Source organism: Myotis myotis, unplaced genomic scaffold, assembly GCF_014108235.1.
Source record: "Myotis myotis isolate mMyoMyo1 unplaced genomic scaffold, mMyoMyo1.p scaffold_m19_p_11, whole genome shotgun sequence".
NCBI classification, from domain to species: Eukaryota; Metazoa; Chordata; class Mammalia; order Chiroptera; family Vespertilionidae; genus Myotis; species Myotis myotis.
Window position 1 is genome coordinate 46,186,091 of NW_023416315.1, and position 9,815 is coordinate 46,195,905.

The following is a 9,815-nucleotide window of genomic DNA, read 5'->3' on the forward strand; positions in this document are numbered from 1 at the left end:
GTTGCCTGTAGTTTGCTAGTTAGTCTTCCTTATCCACTTTTATCTCCTCTAAATACATTCTCCTCATTAGATGGTCATTACAAGTCCAAGTCTCATCATACTTTAATTTCTCTGCTTTTAGAGTAATCATCAAGCCTTAAAGTGTCCCACAAACCAGCACTACATGGCCAACAAGCATGAACTGACTCTTGCTTATTCCTTCAGGCAGGGACCAAACTAGTCTTCCCCTGGATCTCTGTATGACCACCTTACTGACTTCCTTTCAATAAATAGTCCCTGGATGCTCAGGACCTTTGCAAATGCAGTTCCCTTTATCTTATATCAATTTACTCCCTCATCTGTGCTTGTACAGGATCTCAGTTCAAATTCACTTCATTGGGAAACCCATCCCTCCCAAGGAATACAGAAAAACCTCTTTTCTATAGCACTATCTGCTTTTTGTTTCATAGTTTTTGTCAATTATAATTTCATAGGTATTTATGTTTTATTTGATTAATGTCTGTTTCCTCTCAAGAAACTATAAACTCCACTATAGTCTGTTTATACTCATTACTAAAGGCCCGGTGCACAGATTCGTGCACTGGTGGGTGTCCCTCAACCTGGCCTGCGGAGGTCAGTCTGAAACCAGCTCTCCAACATTTCCCTGAGAGGTCCTGGATTGCAAGAGGGCAGGTCTTGGGTGATGCACCCCAGAATTGGGCTCCCTCCTCTCTGGTTCCAGGTGTGTCACCCGAGAACTACAGCTCCTGTGTTGAGGGTCTGCTCCCTGGTGGTCAGTGCATGTCATAGCTACTGGTCAGATGGTCCAATAGTCGGATGGTCATTTAAGCTTTTATATATATAGATTAAATAGCATAAATACTCAACACAGCATGTGACATTAACAACTCAATATATATTTACCAGTTGTTGAATAATAAGAATTTAATTTTTCTTTCCTTCCTTCTTTCTCCTTCTCTCCTTCTTCTTCACTCTCTTCCTCACCTTCTCCCTCTTCTCTTTCTCTCTCTTTCTCCCTTCCTCTCCACATTTTCTCCTCCTCCTCCTCCTCCTCCTCCTCCTCCTCCTCCTCCTCCTCCTCCTCCTCCTCCTCCTCCTCCTCCTCCTCCTCCTTTTCCTTCTTCTTCTCTCTCGCTTTTATAGTTCCCTCCTTTTAAAAAATCATCAGGAGATGTTCATTCCTATAATCTGTAAGTCATTCTAAGAACCTACAAGGCTATAATGTAGTGATTCTTAAACATGGCTGCCTGTTAGAATCACCTGGGGAGCTTTTAATAAGTACCCATGCCTAGGCCCACCACAGACCAATTAAACCAGCATTTCTGGAGGTGAGGATCAAGCAACATTTTTATAAAGCTCCCTAGGTGATTCTAAGGTTTAGCCAGGGTTGTGAAACATGCTCTAATGGATGAAATCTGAATACCCATCTGGTCACAAAACATTCAGGCCATGACTCTTGGTGTAGGAAATTCCTAATTCTGATTAAGTGACCTTTATATTCATTCATTCATTCATTCATTCATTCATATATTTATTCAAAACACGATTTTAAATCATGTTATTACATCTTTTATTTGTTACACTAATATTAAATAGTATATTTATTACTAAAAGCAAAATTTTCTATTAGGAATTGCAAAAGACTATACAGTACAGCTAGATACTTTCTAGATTCTGATTTGACTGAATCCTTTTCTCCCTTTGCTGATATCATTGGTTTAAATTACAAATTTAACCCTAGAATTTTCTCCTTGCTTATCTCTTTACCGTGCATGTTACTTGAACACGTGGTAGCCTTTCACACTGATTGCACAAATGTAGCAACCCAGACATTGTTTATGAAAAACAAACAAACAAACAAAAAACCCAGGCACCTCTACTGTAAAATAGGCACATCCACACAAAAATATTTCTCCCTTACTCTGAAAGCTGTGAAGGGGAGTCTTTCTGATTGCTATAACATCTAAGGGACTAAGTAATTAGAGATGTGGCTCCAAAAAGAGAAGCTGAAGAGCTGTTGGGGCTGGGCAGGAAGAGTAGAAATATTTAAAAAGAGACATGGTGCAATCAGGAAGCGTTTTCCTCAAAGGGCAGTTGCTGCTGGAGCAACTGAGTCATCCTCACGGTATTGTCTGCCCTAGATACAGAGAACAGGAAGTGAAAGTTCAGTGTTGCTTACTGTCAATTACCATCCACATAAACAGACACAGGAAGATCAAGTCATGTTAGTTAGCTTTATTGCCCTGGGATGTTTTGATAAATATGTTAGCAATATAAATAATAAACTTGCATACCCCCAAGGCCAAATTTTTGAGTTTCCTTTCTGAATTCATCTATTTTGAAAGCACTGTCTTTTCCCACACATTTTCTTTTTGAATTCACCAACCTCTGAGCCCCTTGCGTCTCTTCACCTTCTGTGTATAGGAGGGGACACCTCATCCTCCAGGCCCCTCATAAAGGTAAAGGTGGTGCCAGCGAGTAATCCCCTTGGGTCACTAATGGATATTCACACATCTGAGAACCCTGTTAAGACGCTTCTGAAGTGGAATGTGACTCCAGCTGTAGCACTTACATACTGCTCATGTTTCCTCCTTTAGACTCCAGGGAGTTCAACAACTGCCTATTAGCAAGCTGACGATGGAAGGAAGCGCCGTAAATCTCCCAAGCAATGATAAAGCCGATGCTCCAGAAAGAAGTAGGAAAGAGCGAATTGCAATTAAAAAACAGAACCGTGAACTTTGGCCTTTTCAAAGAACAACACCCACAGTAAGTTAATGAAGAACATGAGAGGATAAACGAAACTGTAAACATTTCTTATATCTCATTTCAGCTATCATCTGGGCTGCAAGCAGAATGAAAGAGGACACTAAACATCAACAACCCAAATTAGTCTCTAAGATACAAATGCCGTATCATTTTGAACTTTTTAGAACATTTGGTTTACATATAATTTGGTCACTCCTGTTACTTCAGAGAGGCAAAGAGTTTGTAACTCCTATCGTATAGGTACCGTTAAAGACGAACTCTTAAAAATAAGAGAAAATAACCTTAGGTGTTATAGAAATCACATATGCTTTAACTGAATATGTTGGATACTTTTAAACAACATGGTGAGTTGATGGCACATGTCTTCCCATTGTTTAAGCAGAAGCAAATTAAAATTTCAGAATGTAAGGTAACTTTCCTGACCATATGCCAAGTAAACTGAATGGCTTCATTCATTTATAGCTAGAGGGGAATCTACCCTATGTGTGAAGAAGAGAGCTTAATGTTCAGACTGAAGGAAAGGGGGAGGGAGATGTAATACAATTTAAAAAACCATAAGAATTAAGATATCAGAATGATGAGGAAGAACACCTGGCTTAATTTATACTTACATATATTATCTTGTTTTATACTCACAGCCTTTTGATGATAAGATTCACTCTATAGAAAGCATGGGCCATTTCAAAAAAAAAAAAAAGAAAGAAAGAAAAAAGAAAAAACACACACAAAACAAAACATTGCCAGGTATCACTTTTGCCCTTTTGATTTATGTAAAAAAGGTATAATAATATGAGTATTTTGCTTTTGTACATTGCTAATGTCTCATAGTACCATCATTGCATCTGTTGAAAAGATAATTATGTTCTTTATTATCAAGTGTACCTAAATAATAAAATAACATCAGACTAGATAGGACCATCCCAGATATAGTCATACAATAGTCTCAGACCACTTTGAAATAGAAAAAAAAATGCTCATAAATTTATAATTATGTCTGTAAAGCATTATCTCTAAGATATATAACTTAATTATTCTTACATTTTAAATAGCTTAATGGCTGCCTTTGTACTGCATTGGCCATAGGTGTCAAGCTTGACATGTAGGTTCACAACCTACCAAGAGTACAGGAAGTACAGGTGAAGAGCATGTTTGTCCCATGTTAAAGAATCTACCTGCTAAAAATAATCACTTTGCCTTCTTGAAAATCTTTCCCTGCTGCATAACAAATGACTTCACAAAATTTTTTGACCAAAATCTCTCAGTTGATTTGCATTAAGTAGAATTAGTGGCTTCTTCTCTCTATATAATAGAAATTCCAATTCCACTGCCAGCAATTCATTAAGGTGACTCAAGAAAAATGCTGCCAACTATATTTTAAAATTGCTGGTCTTATTTACTTTGCTCTGTCTCAAAACCAGCAAAAACAGATGACCTGCCCAAATAATCTAGATTCTATGTAAGTTATACAATTTCCTTTCTTAATTTTAAATGATGCTTTGTAATTAGAGAAAATGCTTATGTATGGGTTTTTAGAGAGAAGTCTTTATTAATTAGACTGAAACTACAAAAAATTATGAATAGTAGAATTTCAATACTATGTACAATATATATGCAGATGTTCAAGTTTTCTTTAAATGAATTATTCAATGTGTACATCACATAATATTAATTGAAATATTTGTTTAATAACAATACCCATGAGCTATGGTAGATAACAACAGCATTAAAGAATGGCAGACTAAGGCCCTGCTGGCGTGGCTCAGCGGTTGAGCATCGACCTATGGACCAGAAGGTCACGGTTCAATTCCCAGTCAAGGCCTATGCCCTGGGCTATGGGCTTGATCCCTGGTGTGGGTGTGCAGGAGGCAGCCATTCTCATCGTTGATGTTTCTATCTCTATCTCTCTCTCCCTTCCACTCTGAAATTAATAAAAATAAAAAAAATAAAGTAAAAAGAATGGCAGACTCTGCAGCCAGAATGTCCCAGACTACTTGGGTTCATATCCAGGATTTACGTAGTTCTTTATTTTTTATAATTTAGCTTTTTGCTTCTTCTGTAAAATAGTTTACCAATAGAGCCTACTTCATAGGATCATTCTGAGGTTTAAAGGAGTTAATACATGTAAGCGCTTATAACAGTGCCTACTAAGTGCATAGTATCTGTGTGTTGCTCCCCATGCCCCCCTTACAGTGCCCTCTCTCCTTTTTATAAATATATTTCCTTTGTCTAGGTCAGTGATGGCGAACCTATGACACGCGAACTCATTTTTTTGGTCGGTTTTTCTTTGTTAAATGGCATTTAAATATATAAAATAAATATCAAAAATATAAGTCTTTGTTTTACTATGCTTGCAAATATCAAAAAATTTCTATATGTGACACGGCATCAGAGTTAAGTTAGGGTTTTTCAAAATGCTGACACGCCGAGCTCAAAAGGTTCACCATCACTGGTCTAGGTGATATCTTTTCTGAGGGATTAATATCACTTAAGTGTAAATCTGGAAATATTGTACTAACTTTACTATAAAATAGTGTAAATAAGCAGATATGGTGATTGCCCTCATGTTGTTTATAATTTAGTGAATAAAATTTGAAAAAATAGAACCTATGAATGCTTAAGTTTGTAAGGATAGTAAAACAATAAATATACAAATAAACAAATAATCACAAGCTGTGATAAGTGATATAAAATGACAGTGAAAAACCAATGGTCAAACTAGTTGACTGCCTTCCAGGAGTTCACTGGCCAGCAAAGAAGACTTAACAAAAAGAAACAAAGCAGCCTCATGTTAAAAGTATTTTTAAAAAGTAAATTTAAGTAATATTAACAAGAGTTAATTAACATACACACTAGCAAGAATTCTACCAACTTTAACAATGCCTGTTTAAATATATCACCAAATGCAAACAATTGTATGTTTAGGCACAATTTATATCCTGCTTTATTTTTTGTCATATGTGTGTGTGTATCAAGTTCTACAAAGCTTCACAATTATATTTGAATGGCTTCCCAATATTTCATCAAATGGCATATGTATTCTCTTAAGTTGGACACATATGCTAGTCTTAATATCTTATGATATAAGTAAGGATCCAATAAATAATTATATTGATTTTTTTAATCTTTTTTTATTTCTACAGAATTCTTCTATAAAATATTTTTCTTATTTTGAATAGTCTTCTTTGGATCTACTTTAATAAGTGAGATTATTGAGTCCAAAATGCATGATTTATTTTTTCTGACCCAACTTTTCTTTCAAAATTAAATTAATATTAGTATGTTCCAATTTTAAAAATATTTGATTTGTGTACAAAAATTCAAGCAATCGCCCTAGCTGGTTTGGCTCAGAGGATAGAGCGTCGGCCTGTAGACTGAAAGGTCCCAGGTTTGATTTCGATCAAAGGGCACATGCTCTGGTTGTGGGCTTGATCCCCAGCAGGGGGCATGCAGGAGGCAACCGATCAATGATTCTCTCATCATTGATGTTCCTCTCTCTCTCTCTCTCTCTCTCTCTCTCTCTCTCTCTCTCTACCTTCCTCTCTGAAATATATATATATATATATATATATATATATATATATATGAAATTCAAGCAATCAAAAAATGTATAAAGTAAAAAAAAAAAGATCCTAGATGGAGGTAGCAGACACCCGACTGGCAATGTCAAGGCAGCAGGGCTCTGCTCTGATGTGGTCTGGACTCACACACACTTCTGGGTGCAGCAGATCCCAGGCTGAGATGGAGCAAGAGGACAAGGTGCTGAGCCAGTGGCAGGCAGCTCAGCACCAGTTTGCAGAGAATACTGAGAAGTCATTGTGCATCTTGGAAATGTCTCTATCTCCCGGAAGCAGTAGAGTCCACACTTCTTGGAACCATGGCCCTTCAGGTATTCAACACATTCTTCAGTGTGCACAGGTGGAGAGGATCCTCTTGGTTTCTGCTGAGGTGCCCGGGCAGAATGTGAATGAAATGGGGCCATAGTTCAGTGTGTTGCTGCCTGAGCATGATGTGAACTACTGCCCCTAAGTGACACTCCCTCCTTCCCAAATGATTTACTGTCATGGAATGTCTCCTTCTCAACCACGAATGATGATTTTCAAAGGGCCCCAGATGATGTTCTTAGGAGGGCCCAATATTCCATGGTGGTCATGACCTTCAGTGAGAATCTAAGCATTCCCCCCCAGTGGGCCACCAGTCACAGCTCCCAGTAAGATCCCACATTAGGACACCAACAATGCCTTATTCTGGCCACTCTACAGTATCTTTTAATAGAGACTCCTTAACACCTAAAATGTTATTGCCCTCAGCCATGTCTTCTGCTGAGGGCCAGGCAAGGCTGTCCTCTTTGTTCCCTAGAGATCCCCACAACTGTGGAATACCCACAGCTGGGTCCCCATTATTGCTGACTTTAGAATCCCAGGACTCTTTTGTTAGCCAACCAGACTCCCAGGAAGACCCCTTCCTCCCTGAGCTACCCATACCTACTCCACAAAGTGCAGAGCAGAAGTGCAGGCCTTGGAAAGAGCAGCCAGGAGAGCCCTGGTTGCAAGGCCTGACTGCTGGCAATATGAGAACTGTGGCAAAGCTTACAGCAAGCGCTCGCACCTTCTGAGTCACCAACACAAACACACAGGTGAGAGGGTCTATAAATGTGAGTGGGAAGGTGGGAAGTGGTCTTTCTTCCATTCTAATGAGCTTGGACGACATATGCGGATACACACCAGATACTGACCACAGTATCATGAGCCTACATTGATACATCATAATTACCAAAGTACTCTCTCTTTTGAAGAATAATTTTGTTGGATACCTTAAACATCCCACTCCATTCTCTTCTTGCATGCATAGTTTTTACAGTTTCTGAAGAGAAATTCAATGTAATTTTTCCCCCGTTCCTCTATAGGTAATATAGTTTTTTTCCCCTGGCTTCCTTAAAATTTTTGTCTTTGATTTTTTAAAGTTTAAATATGATGTGAATAGGTATAGAATTTTTGGTATTCATCCTTCTTAGTGTTGCCTTTCTTTCTCCCTTTCTTTCTCTCTTTCTTTCTTCTCTCTCTCTCTCTCTCTCTCTCTCTCTCTCTCTCTCTCTCTCTCTCTTTCTTTCTGCATTTCAGTTTTGGAGGTTTCTATTGGCATATCTTTAAGCTCACTGATTCTTTCCTCAGCTGTGACCAGTCTACTGATGTGCCCATCAAAGGCATTCTTCATTTCTGTTAGTCTTTGATTTCTAGCATTTCCTTTTGATTCTTTCTTAGAATTTCCATCTCTTCGCTTATATTACCTATCTGTTCCTTCATGTTGTCCACTTTTTCGAGTAGAGCTCTTAGCATATTCATCGTAGTTTCTAACATTTCCAATGTAATAATTTCAAAATCTCGGCTGTATCTGGTTTTGGTTCTGATGCTTGCTTTGCCTCTACAGAGTCTTTTGTTTTTTAAAAAATGTTTTGCTTTTTTACCAAATCTTGTAATTTTTGTGGAATGCCAGATAGATTATCAGGTAAAAGGAACTGAGGTAGGTAGGCCTTTAGTGTGAACTTTCATGTCTTTCTGTCTAAGACTTGGGTTGTATTCATGTTTGCTATAGCTGCAGTTTCAGAGGCTAAAATGTCCTTTAGTTTCCATGTTTTTGACTACCCTGTGGTTTTGGGTTTACCCAGCGACTCTTTAAATAAGGCCTGAGGTTTGAACTTCTTTAGGTGCATTCCTGTTATTATAGAAGAGCCCTGTTGATATGGTGCGTAAGGTGAGAGAGAGGGAAAGTGATCTATAGTCCCTGATTAGGTCTCATTCCTTTAGTAAACTTGAGTTGGGTATTTCTCTTCTCACATATCAAAGGCTAGAGCAGGCTTGTGTTTGGTTATTTCCCTTCTCCCACCTTGGGTAGGCTCTAGTAAAACTCCATGCAGCTCCGTTCCAGAGGGCAGACCTTGTTGAGATGGAGAGCTCTGGAAATATTTCAAAATGGTAGTTTTTCCTGCTCCCCCTGCTGGAAGCATGAGGCATTTTTTTCTCTAATTGTCACAGTTTGAACCTGACAGAGCAACTGAAAGTAAAAACCTAGAAAGTGTGGGCTCGCGGGGCACTGAGAATAAGCCACCCCTTAGTTTTGAACTCTTCCTGTCCATCCAGCAATTCATCAAGTAATTTAGTCTTCCCACTGCGATGGGCTCAGGTTGTGGAGATCTGCTCCGTGGCTCCTGCAGTCTTCAGGGTAGCACGGAGGCCTGAGACCTCCATTCCCTGACGTATTTAAGAAGAGTTGTTAATTTTCCATTTGTTCAGCATGTCTCATATCTGGATGGGAGTGATGATTTCTAAGCTCTTTGCATGTTGGACCAGAAATCAGAAGTCAAGTGGCCCATATTAAATACTCAACATATATTGTGCTGCTTCTCCTTTATTTTGTTCTTATTTTTATACATAGTTATCTTATTGTTGAAAGGCTAGCCTTTTGTTGTTTTAAAGAAAATTCTCCTATTTGATAGAGCCTGGTAAAAAAAGAAAAGTTAGCCCAGCCGGCGTGGCCCAGTGGTTTAGAGTCGACCTATGAACCAGGAAGTCACGGTTCGATTCCCAGTCAGGGCACATGCCCGGGTTGTTGACTCAATCCCCAGTATGGGGCATGCAGGAGGCAACTGATCAATGATTCTCTCTCATCATTGATGTTTCTATCTCTCTCTCCCTCTCCTTTTCTCTCTGGAACCAATAAAAATATTTTAAAAAAAAATTTAGAAACCCTTAACAAGTAATAATTGAATGAATTTTTGCCTCACATGCCTTAAAACGTGTACCTTGTTACTAAAATGATGAAGTGCAGGTTGTTTGTGTGGGAATTCTTGATCTTCATTCCGTGGGAAAAGCTCTCATTGTTTGAGTAACACAGTTAGCACCATTAGTGCCTGAGGAAACGAAGTCAGAGGCTAGAAGCCAGTGTACTAAATCTATTGTTTTATTATGAACGTTCCTTTGCCAAATAGAAATATCTTTGTAGCCCAAAGCACAAGTTTATACTCAGACACTCCACCCTCCACTCCCACCCCCACC

The 9,815-nt window shown here is 38.6% G+C and overlaps 1 pseudogene; it reads left to right on the forward strand.

Annotated features, from left to right (window-relative positions):
- Positions 1-6,421: 6,421 nt before the first annotated feature.
- On the forward strand, positions 6,422-7,497 carry LOC118665769 (annotated as a pseudogene).
- The last annotated feature ends 2,318 nt before the right edge of the window (positions 7,498-9,815 follow it).